This window comes from Hordeum vulgare, chromosome 7H (genome assembly GCF_904849725.1).
Source record: "Hordeum vulgare subsp. vulgare chromosome 7H, MorexV3_pseudomolecules_assembly, whole genome shotgun sequence".
NCBI lineage: Eukaryota > Viridiplantae > Streptophyta > Magnoliopsida > Poales > Poaceae > Hordeum > Hordeum vulgare.
The window spans coordinates 135556678-135571643 of NC_058524.1; the positions used below are offsets into that span (position 1 = coordinate 135556678).

Here is a 14966-nt window from a genome sequence, read left to right on the forward strand (position 1 = left end):
CCCCTTTCCCGCGAACCAGGTTTCCTTCTCCCGCGAACTCTTGTTCTCGCGCGCCAACGAAATCAGATCGAGCGCGCCTTCTTCTCCACGATTTGCTCATCCTCCACTTCCCCTCCTCCAGATCGAACTCCTTGTGTAGCCTTTTCTCTGCTCTGGAGAGGATGGGGCGCCAATCCATGCGGATCCCTGCGCCACCGCCGCCGTCGCCGTGGGAGCCTGAGCAGGTCACCACCGCCGAGCAAGGAGCCGCTGTTTCCCACTTCAGAGCGGCCTCTTCCTCACCTCAGGCTCCGCCAATGGACAAGCAGGCATGGAACGCTGCAGCCGCTGCCTCCGAGTTCTTGTCCCCAATATTAAATTGGTATGATCCATCTTAGTTTTCAGTTTAGAAATCAAGAAGATCTTGTGGGATAATCTGTAGGTGTTAGGCCAGTTTCTAAAGATCTTGTGGGATAACCTGTATATACATGTTCTGTAATTATGAGTAGTTTGTAAGTAACCTGTACATATATGTTCTGTAATTATGAGTAGTTTGTAAGTAACCTGTACATGTTTAGACATCAACAAGATCTTGTGGGATAACTAGTTTGTAAGTAACCTGTACATGTTCTGCAAATATGAAAACTCAATGGAAAATGGAAAAAAGCAAGCCTTGAGTTAAATAGTTCATGAATGTAGAAAATCAAAGCTTGGCCTACACCATGACCATGTTATTTTTCAGGGGTGTGGATCCCCGTCCGCCGGGTGATTTCGTAAGCTATTTGGGAAATCCTTCAAGTTACCCTCTTCCACAACAGCCGCTTAATCAGCAGGCCATGTTGCAGCATCTCCATTACTCTGGTGGTCCTTCATACTATGTTCCATGTCCAGCACCACAACCATCACCATCAATTCGCAAGCCAAGAACTCCAGTTAAACCTTCTGGTTCACAACAAACAATCAGTGTTGACAATGCAGAGGATGGAGATAAGAGGACTGAGAAGCGACTTGCATGGACATCGCAGGAGGATGTAAGATTGGTAAGTTTTCTGTGTACACATATTTGATACTCTAAATTATTATGTTAGCAGGAACACTCATGAACTTTGTTGAAATTGTAGATGAGTGCCTGGTTACGTTGCTCTACTGACCCAATTAATGGCAACAACAAGAAGAGTGATCAGTATGGGGAGATGTCACTAATGTCTACAACAGCACCACTCCAAAAAATCGAAGAAGACAGGTGAAGCAAGCAAAAGACCATTGGCATACTCTTAATAAGCTAGTCTTCCAGTTCCATTGTTGTTGGACCAAGGCTTCTGCCATATATGCGAGTGGACAGTCGGACGCCGAGTTGTTGGAGAAAGCACACGCATTCTACGAATCTGACTACACAGCACAGTTCCATCACATGGATTGTTGGCGGGCTGTTAATGAGCACACGAAATGGACTACATACAATGAGTGGCTCGGGCAATCAAAGAAAAGAAAGATGCCAGAAACAGGGGAGATGGGAAGGCATACTTCCACTCCAGAAGACGCTGAAGATATTCCACGCCCACCTGGAATAAAAAAATCCAAGAAAGAATGTAATGGCAAAGGTAAGTCAAAGGAGGTTGCAGCTGATATGGAGTTGCTCGAGAAATTGGTAGCCACTCACGAGGAAGCTAAGAAAACTCATAGGGATATGATAGAAATACAGCAACGTTCCTCTAGTGAGAAACTTGAGGTAGCAAGGCTCTCGGCGGAGACAGCACGGCTGTCAGCCCTTGCAGCAAAGGACAACATTGAGGCTAAGAAGCAAGAAAAGGAGGCTGAAATGATGAGAGCTTATAGAGCGCTCCTTGTGCAGGATACAATAGGAATGACAGATGAAATGAAAAATGAGCTTGTGAAGACACTAAAGGTTATGAGAGAGAGATTATTTGGTACATAGGCTCGTGCTTACTGATTAGGACTGACACATGAAGAAAGAGTTAGATGGTTTGCTTTATTTCCAGTCTTTAATTTGTGTATCTGAAGACCTAGTAGAAGTTTTCTATGTTTACATACTTTAGATTGCATGTCGTTTTATGTATTTCGCTGAACCTGTCAAGTTTGCTTTTGAAAGAACATGTGTTTGCCTGAAATTACACTGAAGTTTGATTTGGTACTCCTTTGGATGCGCTAGCATCCAGTGCAGTTATGTCTACTTTCACTTGGTCTATAGTACCCTACATATGTGGAACTAATTCATCTCTTCTGCCGGTGATAGTCAAAGATTGCATGGAGGAAAGTAATGTGTATCTTTACTCCGTCAGTGCCTGCATGTGTGGAACTAATTCACCTCTTCCCTAGGTGCAAGTCAAGTCTTCCATAGAGAAAATTTCGGATCAGGTAGCTGACCACCTGGACTACTTCACTCACGTACCTACCTTCTATTGCACATAAATTCAGTGCCCACACGGGCATCATACCTCTTCCTCTCTTCCATCAACATCTTCCCTGTTTGTTCTCTGGCTACACCTCCAAAGTGTGTTCGCTGTTGTGTTCTGTAGATCGCTACAACACCTTTTGGGCTTCTGATAATAATTTGTAAGTCATTGCATTATATTATCATGATGAATAGAGGAAATTTGAGATTTTCCGTGTTATTGTTTGTGATTGGCACATCCAGGCTTGTTTTTCTATGTGATTTACTAATACTGGGTCAATTTGAATATAGTATAAATTGCATATTCATGTAGCGTGTGATATTATCATAGGGAAGATAGAACAAAGTTTGTTTCAGAAATTTTGTCTTAGTACATTGTAAAGTAACCCTAGTAACAAAATTTGACATACTAAATTTCTAAACTCATGTAGGACCTCAACGACACGACATGTCGCATAAATCTGACTCTTCATCTTCCAGTAATGAGGATGATAACTTGAATAATTTTGGCCGAGTCGAAGACATCGACACATGGGAAGTCTTCACAGCGGAGCAAGAAATATTTGAACGAGTCATTGATAGGATAGATGAGCGTCTCACTGATAGGTTGATCACCAGGTTCGAGGAACGAAATTTTGAGCAATCTGTCCGTCGAAGCGGCATGAGAAGGTACATATATAGGATTCGTGAAATAGCCCATCAGAACCTCGTGCAGTATTACTTCTCTGAAAATCCAATGTACACCGATGAGATATTCCGTAGAAGGTTTCGCATGAGAAGGCCTTTGTTCTTACGAATTATGAATGCTCTCGGCGCATGGGATCCTTATTTTACTCATAGAACAGATGCCACCAACCGACCCGGGCTCACACCTCTGTAAAAGTGTACAGCCGCAATCCGCATGTTAGCGTATGGAACCTCCGCGGACCAACTTGATGAGGTACTGATGTTAGCTGCAAGCACTACTTTAGAATGCTTGGGGATGTTCGCACAAGGGGTGATTGACATGTTTGGTCAAGAGTATCTGAGGCCCCCAAGATGTGATGAAGTGGAACATTTGCTTCAAATTGGTGAATCTCGTGGATTCCCTGGCATGTTAGGGAGCATCGATTGTATGCACTGGCAATGGGAGAAATGCCCTAATGCTTGGAGAGGACAATTTACCCGTGGTGATCACGGTGTTCCTACTATGATCCTTGAAGCAGTTGCTTCTTACGACCTTCGCATATGGCATGCTTATTTCGGTGTTGCCGGCTCAAACAATGATATAAATGTGCTCAACAAGTCACCTTTGTTTGTCCAAGAGTTGAAAGGGGAAGCTCCACGGGTACAGTTCATTGTCAATGGAAGGCAATATAATCAGGGTTATTACCTTGCAGATGGTATTTATCCAGAATGGGCTGTATTCGTGAAGACTATAGCACTACCTCAGATAGAGATTGACAAATTGTTTGCACGACATCAAGAAGGGGCAAGGAAAGATGTTGAACGGGCATTTGGAGTGTTGCAATCCCGTTTTAACATCGTGCGACGTCCTGCAAAGTTATGGAAGCGTGCTTCGGTCGGTAAAATCATGGAAGCTTGCATCATTCTCCATAATATGATTATCGAAGATGAGGGGGACATGGTTCACGTCCCTTTAGATTTGAATGAGAATCCTGGAACATGTTTTGCTTTACCGCCGGAGGTCAATCGTGGTCCCAACATCTACTTTACAAATGTGCTACAAAGGAATTCCTCTATTCGTGCACGACCAACACATCTAAAACTGAAGAAGGATTTGGTCGAGCATATTTGGCAGAAATTTGGGGATGAGTGAATAATTGTAACTAGTTTAAATAATTTTTTATGTATTATTTTTTCATTAATGATCGCCATATATCATAATTTTGTACCAATTTAAGTGAATAATTACAAATAGTTTGAATAATTTTGTATGTGTTAATTGTTTCATTATTGATTTCGATATTTAATAATTCTGTGCCAATTTGAGTTTATATTATTTTTATTACTTTCTATATAGTTCACGTATACACATGTTACCATCATGTAATTTATGTGTGATCTCATTTGCATACAGAAGCTATCATGGATGCATGCGTGCATTGTGCAGTAGTAGACAGTCAAATAGACGGCTCATTGTACAAGATGTCTGTTTAGCCGTCTGTAAGTGAAGTGTCAAGTAGTTACAGATAGCTGCCATCTAAACCATTGTACATGCCCTCAGGCGCCAAGGGTATCACGCACACGGGCCTGTGTTGTGATATCCCTCCTGATGTGAGTTACGAGGAGATTACAATTTAAAGTCTTTTAGTCAGCTCAAAAAAATATAGAAACCCACTACGCATTAAGGTTATCATCTAGAGAAATTTTGGTCTTTGTATGTGAGAGGATGAAAAGGCTTTACTGTCATCCAGCAGCCATTGTCAAATGTGACAAAAATCAGTTCAACCGTCATTGAAAAAAAAGACAGAAAACCAAATGAAAAAAGAAAGAAGAAAAAAAATGAAGAAATAAGCAAAGGAACTCTTTCCAAAGGTCTCCTTCATGCTGCGATTCCATCATCTTTGGCGAGATTGTTTCAGTCCCTAACTCTTGAGTCTCAAATCTTGTTGTGTTCATCCAAAATTCAAAAATCAAGATATATGAGATCCTCTAGTAATATTTAAAGAAGAACATGTTGTATTTTACATTTGATAATGATCGAAGATGATTTGAGTGGCTTTGGCCCGTGTTTTCCCCCTCAAGTTGAGGAGTTTCCACGTAAAAATCCGGTGTTTCTTTGTTGATGCTTGTTGTAGTCTAGAAAGTTACTCCTATCACAAGACATTTGTCTGAAGAGCGTCCTATCTACTTAGAAAATATTTCCTCCATATATGTTGTTGCATATGTTTCCTTTCATACTAAACAACAATCATTGAGTTAGTACATGATGTGGTGTTGAGATTACTTTGTTTATGTTGTAGCTTTTTAGTCAACCACAAATGCATTTGTGAGCTAATTCCCAAAATAGTGGCATCAAAGCCTTGGTTGTTTAGAAGGTTGCTAATCCTAGTGGCTTGATTGTTTCTAGAAGTGCTACTCACAATGGCTTTGGAAGAAAGCGCTACTACAAGTGGGAAGGTAAAACTTGATTTTTCCAATTACTCATTGTGGAAGCCCATGATGGAAGACATCCTCTATTGCAAGGATTTGTTGAACCAATTGTGAAAGACAAGATACCCACACATGTCAGGGAAGAAGAATAGAGAGTGTTGCACAGAAAGGCAGTAGGTATGATTCAGTTGTACGTCAACCACAATATATTCCACCATGTTGCAAATAACACAAAATGCGCATGAGATGTGACAGAAGTTGGAGTCTATGTATGAGAGGAAGACATCAATGAAGAAGGCCTCGATGATCAAAAGACTTGCAAAGTTTGAGTACCGGGATGTCACAGGTGTGATTGAGCAGTTGAATGTCTTTTAGTGCCATATAAATCAAGTTTCAGCCATGAAGATCAACTTTGAGGATGAGGTGCAATCATCGTTGCTGCTGAGTTCCATGCCTGATAGTTAGAATACGCTTGTTATGTCATTTAGCAATTCGTCTCCAGATGGGAAGCTGACATTGGAGATGGTGAAGAACAATACATTGAATGAAGAATCCAGAAAGAATAAAAAGGGTGATGCATCGTTTTCTTATGCATATGTGGCTGAAACCCACGGGAAGAATGAGAACCGTGGACCAAACAATACCAGATTTCAGTAAGGTAGAAGCAAATCTTGGGGGAGATCAAATTCAAAATAGAGAAAAGATATTACTTGCTTTCATTGTGGCAATCCGAGACACATAAAGAGCCAGTGCAGGAAGTACAAAAGAGAGCTTGCAGTAGGGAAAATTGAAAACAAAACCGATCAAAAGGCTAAGAGGAGCTCAGCCATGACTAAATCAGATGAGTACTATCTAGTCATTGAATATGAAGAATGCTATAGTGTTGTTCATGATAATGCCATGAGTTGGGTTTTGGATTCAGGTGCGTCCTTCCACATCACATCACACAAGGAGTATTTCACATCTTACAGTAGTGGTGTTAGTGGCCAAGTGAGGATGGGAAATAGTGGTTGGTCAACAATTGTTGACAAGGGCTCTATATGCATTAAAACAAACACATGTTGCATATTGGTGCTCGATGATGTGAGACAAGTTCTCGAAATAAGGTTGAACCTGTTGTAAGTGTGCAAGCTTGATGGCATCAAACTAATTATTTTGCTAAAGGAAAGTGGAAGCTTACCAAAAGCTCTTTGACTGTGGTTTGAGGAAGTAGGCAAGGTAATCTCTATGTGACTAAAACCGAGTTGTTCAATGAGGTTTTGTACATTGCTGAAAAAGACACTTCTATTGAATTGTGGCAGAAGAGGCTTGGGCATATGAGTGAGAAGGTCATGCATGCTGTTGCTCGCATGGAGTACCTCCCTGAGTTGAAAGGTATATGCTTGAAACCATGTGCACATTGTTTTAGTGGCAAACAACATAGGGTTGCATTTTGTACACTCCCTTCACATCGTGTAGAAATTTTTCTTGATATTGTGCACACTGATGTTTGCTCCATGACTAAAAAATACCATGGTTGAGCATTATACTTTGTGACATTCATTGATGACTATTCCAGAAAGGTTTCTGTGTATGTATTGAAACACAAATACAAGATACTTGACGCCTTCAAGGAGTTCCATGCCATGGTTGAAAGAGAAACTGGCAGGAAATTTAAGTGCGTGAGATCAGATAATGGTGGCGAATACCAAGGTCCTTTCACTCGAGCAACAACGCGCTATACAAACAGTTTTGAACCGCTTTCCGCGACGGCATTTTAAACCGTCGCCTAGTGAGTGTGGGCGATAGGGGGGGTCCATCCTATACGACCCAAAAGCCGTCGGTGTTAGGGTGTGGGAATGCATACGTTTTTCATAACTAAGGGTATGTGATGCCGGCATTTATCCCAAACGCGAGTCTTCACACAACTATTTCTGATATCTCCAATATCCCAAACGATCCATCCTTGCTACTCGTTAGTGATTGCATTACCATCGCTGTCGGACTTCTGTGGTTTTACCTTAATTACTAGGCGCAGTCCACAGAGAGTGCAATCAGGAGATTTTTTGAGGCACGTATAAAACTAGGTCTACGTTTATGATGCGCGCCACATCACACATGCTTTGCAAACGACAAGTATGTGCATGGTTACACACGTTTCCTCTCCATGAACCGTGTCTCATTATGATATATATCACACACGTTGTGCTTTATAGACCGTGTGCGTCATAATGACCTATAGAACGTATTTTCAACCTAATTTAATTGCTGCTATTTAAAATTGTATCGAATTTCGCAAACCTTGTGCAGGGTATTGGCATGCAGAACATAATTTATACCTAATTCAATCCCTGCGTTTAAAAATCATAGATTTTGAATTTGAAAGTAGGCAATCACTTATTTCATATCGAACCATGTTTATTACAAATGTAGTTTCAAGCACGAATGCATATTTCCTATCGAACCATGTTGAAGCACCAACTAAAGAATGATAAACCATAGTTGTACTAAAGACTTTAATGAGAGAGGCGAAAAACATTCTGGTTGCTCGAGAAGGTGAAGCGGAATGTCCATATTGTGCCCTCCTCCATGCGTAATGCGCGCATGACTCTAGGCCAACCCCTTGTGATGGCTGCCCGCCCATCCTTCATTGTATTCATTAGGACTTCTCGATGCTCATTCTGGCCTCGATGAAATACTTTAACCTTCATTGCACGTCGACCAATCATATACTTTGCGAGGTAATCTTGAGTAAACTGCTTTGGGAATCACTACAAACGAAAAAGATTAACACATTGTTGTGTGACAACTCATTATGGGCATTCAGAAGAGAAGGATTTAGAGTTCGTAGTGACCATCATATAGCTCACTATTGTGTTGGGTAGAGCATAAACAAATAATTTGATTGCCACTGTTAGTATGTTTTTGCTAATAGTCCTTATCAGTTTCCTCACTTGATGTTGGTTCATTAATATATCATTGCTCCATACATAAAAAGGGTCGATGCGTGGATCTTTGCCAATGACATATGTACCTACAAGCAACAAGCCAATATTAGAAGCTAAAAATATCCAGGCCTGGATCTTTATGCACTACATTATGTAACAACGGGGGAGTACAAGTCGAGGGATGATACTAACCTCGGTAGAAAATGCAGGCCATTCCCGTTGTTGTCCTGCATAAGTAGTGGAAAGGCATGATAAGTAAAGCAACCTTAACATCAAACAAATATAGCCAAGGTAAACAACATCATATCCAAATGATAAAGCGAATATAAAATGGAAAGGAATGTTAACTACAACAGGCTTAACAACCACCAAATATTGTAATTCAAACTGGTATTGTTAAAAATGAATAGAACATAGCTCATGCTTAAACATCACACTTGATAAATGTGTAAAACTGAAATAAACAACATGTGTAGTATATGCTTGAAAGCTGGACAAATGCTCACTTCAAATATAGCAGGAACCAAATATAGCCGTTCAAACTGGTATTGATGAAATCAAACTACACATTTCCGACTTGCACATAATGAACATCACATTGTGAATAACTGAAATAAACAAGGAGAATATGGTGAGTATAACAACAAAATATAACCATTGAATGGACAGAGGCTCACTTCAACCAACCTAACAAGCAAATACAGATAAACAGGGCACATGCTTGAAAACTGGACAAATGCTCACTGCAACCAGCCTAACAAGCAAATACAAATAAAAAGGCATATGCTTGAAAACTCGACAAATGCTCAGTGCAACCAACCTAACAACCAAATACAAATAAACAAGGCATCTACTCACTATAAACAACCAAATATAGCCATTCGTGAAACTGAAGTGGACAATTCATACTTAAACATCACATAGCCCTATTGAACATTACATTTTTTGTATAACTCAAATAATTAAACACGACATAGTTAAAACACCGCTTGGCAATACAACAAAGGGTACGGTTTGGCTAGTTAGCAAAAGTAAGATTTGCTGATAGGATGTTGCCTCACTTGTCATGGACGGGATCCTTCGAGTTGGAAGAGCACAGACCCATGGTGTGCTCTCTGATGTTGTAGATGCGTTGTTTCACGTGGGAAGACCCTTTGTGGGTGCCCTCCTCGTGGTCATGGTTGATGAGATCTGACTTGGAAATTGAGGATCCCAAGCCGCCTTCACACAATGTGTCCTTGAGAAATGAAAAAATGGGCTCGATGGCGTATAAGGATCGCAAATCCTTGACCGTGCGGAGGAGGATATCAGCGGCAGGGCCTTCAAACAGATCGATAGAGGTTGAACTAGAGGGGTTGGGGATGGACCACTTAACCTGTGACATGGACCGCGTGAAGTCGTCGCTGTCGACGAGCTTGATGTCGTAGCCAACTTTCTCGAGATACAGTAATACGCTAGCCCATTGACGTGAAGCCTTTGGCATGGCAACGTAGTCAACGTTCTCACCGGCTTCTACGGCAAGGTGTTTCTCCGGGATCGATAGGTCAGGACGAACGGTGGTCAGCTCGCCAACGTCCGCTGGAGAGGCCATGATGAACCTCTTTTTGGCCAAACACTCATCGGGCTCCCTGGGATACGTGGACGGGCTTAGGCTGCGGCTCTGTGGAGTAGGGAATGTGGATCTGGTGGGGAGGGACACCGCATGCCTCATCTAAAAACTCAGGGGGCGACGGTATGGGAATCGTAGGGTAACGTGAACTTTATTATCTAAGCTAGGAGGCACGGGCAAACTGGCGAGGGTTGGAGGTGCCGACGGTGGCAGCGGCGGTGATGTAGGGTTCGAGCAGGAGGGGGACTGTGGAGGAGGGTGACGCGGGGTGTTGTTTGAAGATAATCCACAACTATTGAAAATTTTAGTAATGGTGGGTGGAGATGGTAGTGGACGAGGGAGGGGTGACGGTTCAAATGCCTCGACTACTAGAATTTTACTATATGAACATTGACACCGGCAGCGGGAAACTGGTGGGAGAAGAGGCGGGAAACTGATGGGAGGAGTTGTGGGAAACAGTAGCGTGTTTGGATATATAACACCAATAATATGGAAAACTTAGTAAAGAAGGAAGTGTGAGCTAGCACGACGCATGCACACAGTGCTTACCCATGGGTGCCACACAGTTGACCAAAACTTTTGTAAATATTCAGAATTCGTTTGGCCTTTTTTATACATTATAGTTAAGTCTTCTAAGCATTAATTTAATGTGCATAATTGAAATTACAACTACAAAGACATGCTCGAGTGCGACAAAATGGCTACAAAAATCATACATGTGTCCTTCGATGCTTGTTTAGGTCCCATGCAAAGAATGGGAATGAAATACAACCATCTCGGCGTGTGGCTCGGCCTCGAACATTGAGAATGTCGGTTTTTAAATCCCCATAAATCCAAAACTCATCAGAAAATCTTGAAACTTGGCATGGTGTCACGACATTGCACATATCTGTCGTGGAAAAAGTTTTTGCATTTTGGGGCAAGCTTTATTGCAAGCCTCTTACAAACAGGAGCTTTTGTGTCAATAGGCCTCGTGGTTCTGGTAGGGAAACGTGTCCACCTTGTGGGCGAAATGATAATCGCTGCCTCGTCTCGCCTTGTATTGTTTTCTAGAGGCAACATGGGACAACAGGAGATTCGTGCTAAAATTTGAAATTATTCAGGGTTTATTTGGCCTTTTTATACATTAATTGAGTTTTCTAGACATTTAGTGTCCATAATTCATATCCAAACTACAAATACATGCTCCGGTGCATTAAAATGTCTAGAAAAATCGCACATGTGTCCTTGGGTGCCTGTGTAAGTCCCATGCAAGGAATGGGAATGGATTACAACTGTATCGGTGTCCTGGCTCGGCCTCAAACACTCAAAATCTCGTTTTTTTGTCCCCATAAATCCAAAACTCACCAAAAAATCATGAATTTGGTATGGTCTCACAACATGGCACATATATGTCGTGGTAAAATAATTATTCAATTTTTGCCAATCTTTATTACAAACCACTTACAAGCCGAAGCTTATCTCACGAACCCTGGTGGTTCTTATAGGGAAACATGCCACCCTTGTGGGCGAAATGATAATTGATGCCTCTTCTTGCGTTGTATTTTTTTCTACAAGCAACATGGAAGAACATAAGATTCGGTCTGAAATTTGAAATTATTGAGGGTTCTTTTGACCTTTTTATACATTAATTGAGTTTTCTAGGCATTTAATGTCCATAACTCAAATTGGAACTACAAATATATGCTCGAATGGATTAAAATGTCTAGAAAAATCGTACATGTGTCCTTGGGTGCATGTTTAAGTCCCATGCAAGAAATGGGAATGGACCACAACCGTATCTGTGTCCTGGCTAGGCCTCAAAATCTTGGTTTTTATGTCCCCATAAATCCAAAACGCACTAGAGATTTATGAAACTTTGTATGGTGTCACAACATGGCACATATATGTTGGGGTAAAAGAATTGTACAATTTTGGTCAATCTTTATTACAAACCTCTTAGAAACCGGAGCTTATCGCAAGAACCCTCGTGGTTTCGATAGGGAAACGTGCCACCCTTGTGGGCCAAACGATAATTGATGCCTCTTCTCGCATTGTATTTTTTTCTACATGCGAAATGGGACAACATGATATTCGTGCAGAAATTTGAAATTATTCAGGGTTTGTTTGGCCTTTTCATGCATTAATTGAGTTTTCTAGGCATTTAATGTGCATAATTCAAATATAAACTACAAATACATGCTCGAGTGCATTAAAATGTCTATAAAAATCGTACATGTGTCCTTGGGTGCATGATTAAGTCCCATGCAAGGAATTGGAATGGATTACAACCGTATCTATGTCCTCGCTCGGCCTCAAACACTAGGAATCTCGTTTTTTATGTCGTCCCGGTAAATCCAAAACTCACCAAAAAATCATGAAACTTAGTATGGTGTCACAACATGGCACGTATATGTCGTGGTAAAAGAATTGTCCACTTTGGTACAACAAACATCTTACAAGCCGGACCTTATGGCAAGAGCCCTCGTGGTTCCGATAGATAAATGTACCCCCCTTGTGGGAGAAACGATAATTGTTGCCTCTTCTCGCCCTGTATTTTTTTCTAATTAAAATCTGAACTACAAATAAATGCCCTAGTCCACTAAAATTGCTAAATAATAGTACATGTGTCCTTGGGTACATGTTTAGGTCGCATTGAAGGAATGTGAATGAATTACATAGGTCTCGTTGTCGTGAAACATTGAGAATCTTGGTTTATCAATCCCAGCGAATCGAAAACTCACCCAAAAATCATGAAACATGTCATGGTTTGATGAAATTGCACATATATGCAGAGGTAAAAAATTGTCCAATTTGAGACAAGACACACACATTAATATCCAACGGAGTCCTTTGGAGAAAATAGCTGACACATTACTATCACAAACGGTTGTATTTTCTGAACCATGTGTGTTCCTGTACCGATTTAAGTATGGCCACATGTCCCTCTTTTTAATGGAGAGTACTACCTCGGTCCTGGTTCAATGGTCCTCTTTGTATTTGTGCAAAATTTTAACCATAGTTGGTGGTGTGCGTGCAGTTGTTTGATTTGATGCAACGAGCGCGAGCAGTCCGCCGCACAGGCTCGACGGGACATGTGTGAGCAGCCCGAGCTGTTGTTTAACATGTGGTTAATTAAAACACCTCGACGGAGGGTGTTTCCTTGTGATCCCATGACCCCTCTCAACGTTAAGCATTTGCTTTGTTGGTGCCTTGCTTAGAACGTCATTTTAGCTTGTTTCCAACTCATAATCTAGATAATTTAGAATGCCACATGCGACAATGGATAATATAATGACAAAATAAAATGGGAACGGATAATATGAGGACAGATTTTTCATGGCATGTATAACAATTGTCTTACATATTCCCGATAATTTTAAATGCCGCACGCGACAAGGCACGAAAGACACATGGGCAATAGAAGAAGGAAATCACATACAAGTATGTGGGTCACCACTGTCTCTACTCCTCGATGGATCCCCAGGCGATGAGTTGCTCCAGCTCCTTCTTCAAATCATCACAACTTTGCTTGACAGCAGTCACGGATTCCTCCACCTCCTGCTCGCGCTTGATGCAGAATTTCATCAAGTCATCCATAAGTTCCTCGACAACCGCTTTCACTGTCATCCCCGAGGCACTACTCTGCTCATGCAGCTTCTTCCAGCCGGCGGCCTCCCCCTCCTTCTTGGCGAGCTCCTTGAAGAGCTTTGCATTGTCACCCATGAGTCACACGACGAGTCCGGTCACCTTCTCAGCCGAGGCATCGCTAATCTTGAGCGGTTTCACCAATTTGTCGACCAGCTCCTCCTGCCTAATTAGGCAAGCGAGACTAGCATCATCGTTGTCCGAGGAATTCAGCATCGCAATTTCTTTGCGTTCGCTGATGTGTCGAGTGCGCTTGCGAGAGCCCTCTCCTCCCGGTGAGAGCATGTTCGAGGGCTCCGCGGCACACCACGACATCTTTTCTATGTTTGTCGCGTAGTGGCGAGATCTCTCTAGTCCTTCCGCGGATTTGGTCTTTGATCCCTGGTTATATGGCGACCCAAAACTCCTCCTACCAGTCATGATGGAACGCCTTGACAGGAAAGACCTGGTTGGTGGGTGATGAGGAGAGGAAATGAGAAATAATTTTTGAGTGGGTAGTTTTTATAGCCCGGTGCTAAGTGTGAACACGTTTAGGTTTGATCGGTGTGAATAGATTTGCAATTACTTATTGCATGGTAATCTAGAATGTGATGAGAAACAAAGATCAAAATTTGTTGATGGTTTTGGGCTGGAAGCCCGAAATGCACCTTCGTATGGCTATGTTCAATTGCTATATGCAATAATTATGCATTGATTGCTCGCCGTTTAGACGGCCACGATGCACTCTGCCTGCGTCGTTCTACGCGCTCTGCTTGTCATTTAGGTGCCAAGTCGCGCTCGGGTTGCGTCCATCCGCGCGCGCTCTGCTAGCGATTGGGGTCCGCGCACAACCCATCTTGTTAAGTTCGTTCGAGTGAACCGTATGACGCTCTGCAAACGGTTGGGGCCTGCCCACGACCATGTTCGGGGCTCCATATGCATGCGTTTGCGCCACGAGCATCGCCCCATGCCGGTTTTCCACGACGTCCGACCCCCATTTATACATGTGGCCATTAACCATAATATCTTCATGCTTTCCATCGGGCCCCATAACACAATAAGCACACCTTCGATGATGCATTTAGAAAGTATATCCAGCAGCGCTGAAATGGAATTTGGTGTGCATATTATGGAGACCCACATGAGGAAGATGGACCTCACGATGGTATACAACAATGGCCCGGTCATGGTGGAGGACTCCATTGATACTATGGAGCAGTTGCTTCTTGAGGATGACAAGTACAAAGTGCTCAGCTTCCACCTCGCTTACACCAACGGTCGTGCCATGCATGATTAGAAGGTTGTCGTCGCCCAATTGTGTGTGCACCATCATGTT

The 14966-nt window shown here is 42.2% G+C and overlaps 1 pseudogene; it reads left to right on the plus strand.

Annotated features, from left to right (window-relative positions):
• The first annotated feature begins 3164 nt into the window (after positions 1–3164).
• On the plus strand, positions 3165–4211 carry LOC123413382 (annotated as a pseudogene).
• The last annotated feature ends 10755 nt before the right edge of the window (positions 4212–14966 follow it).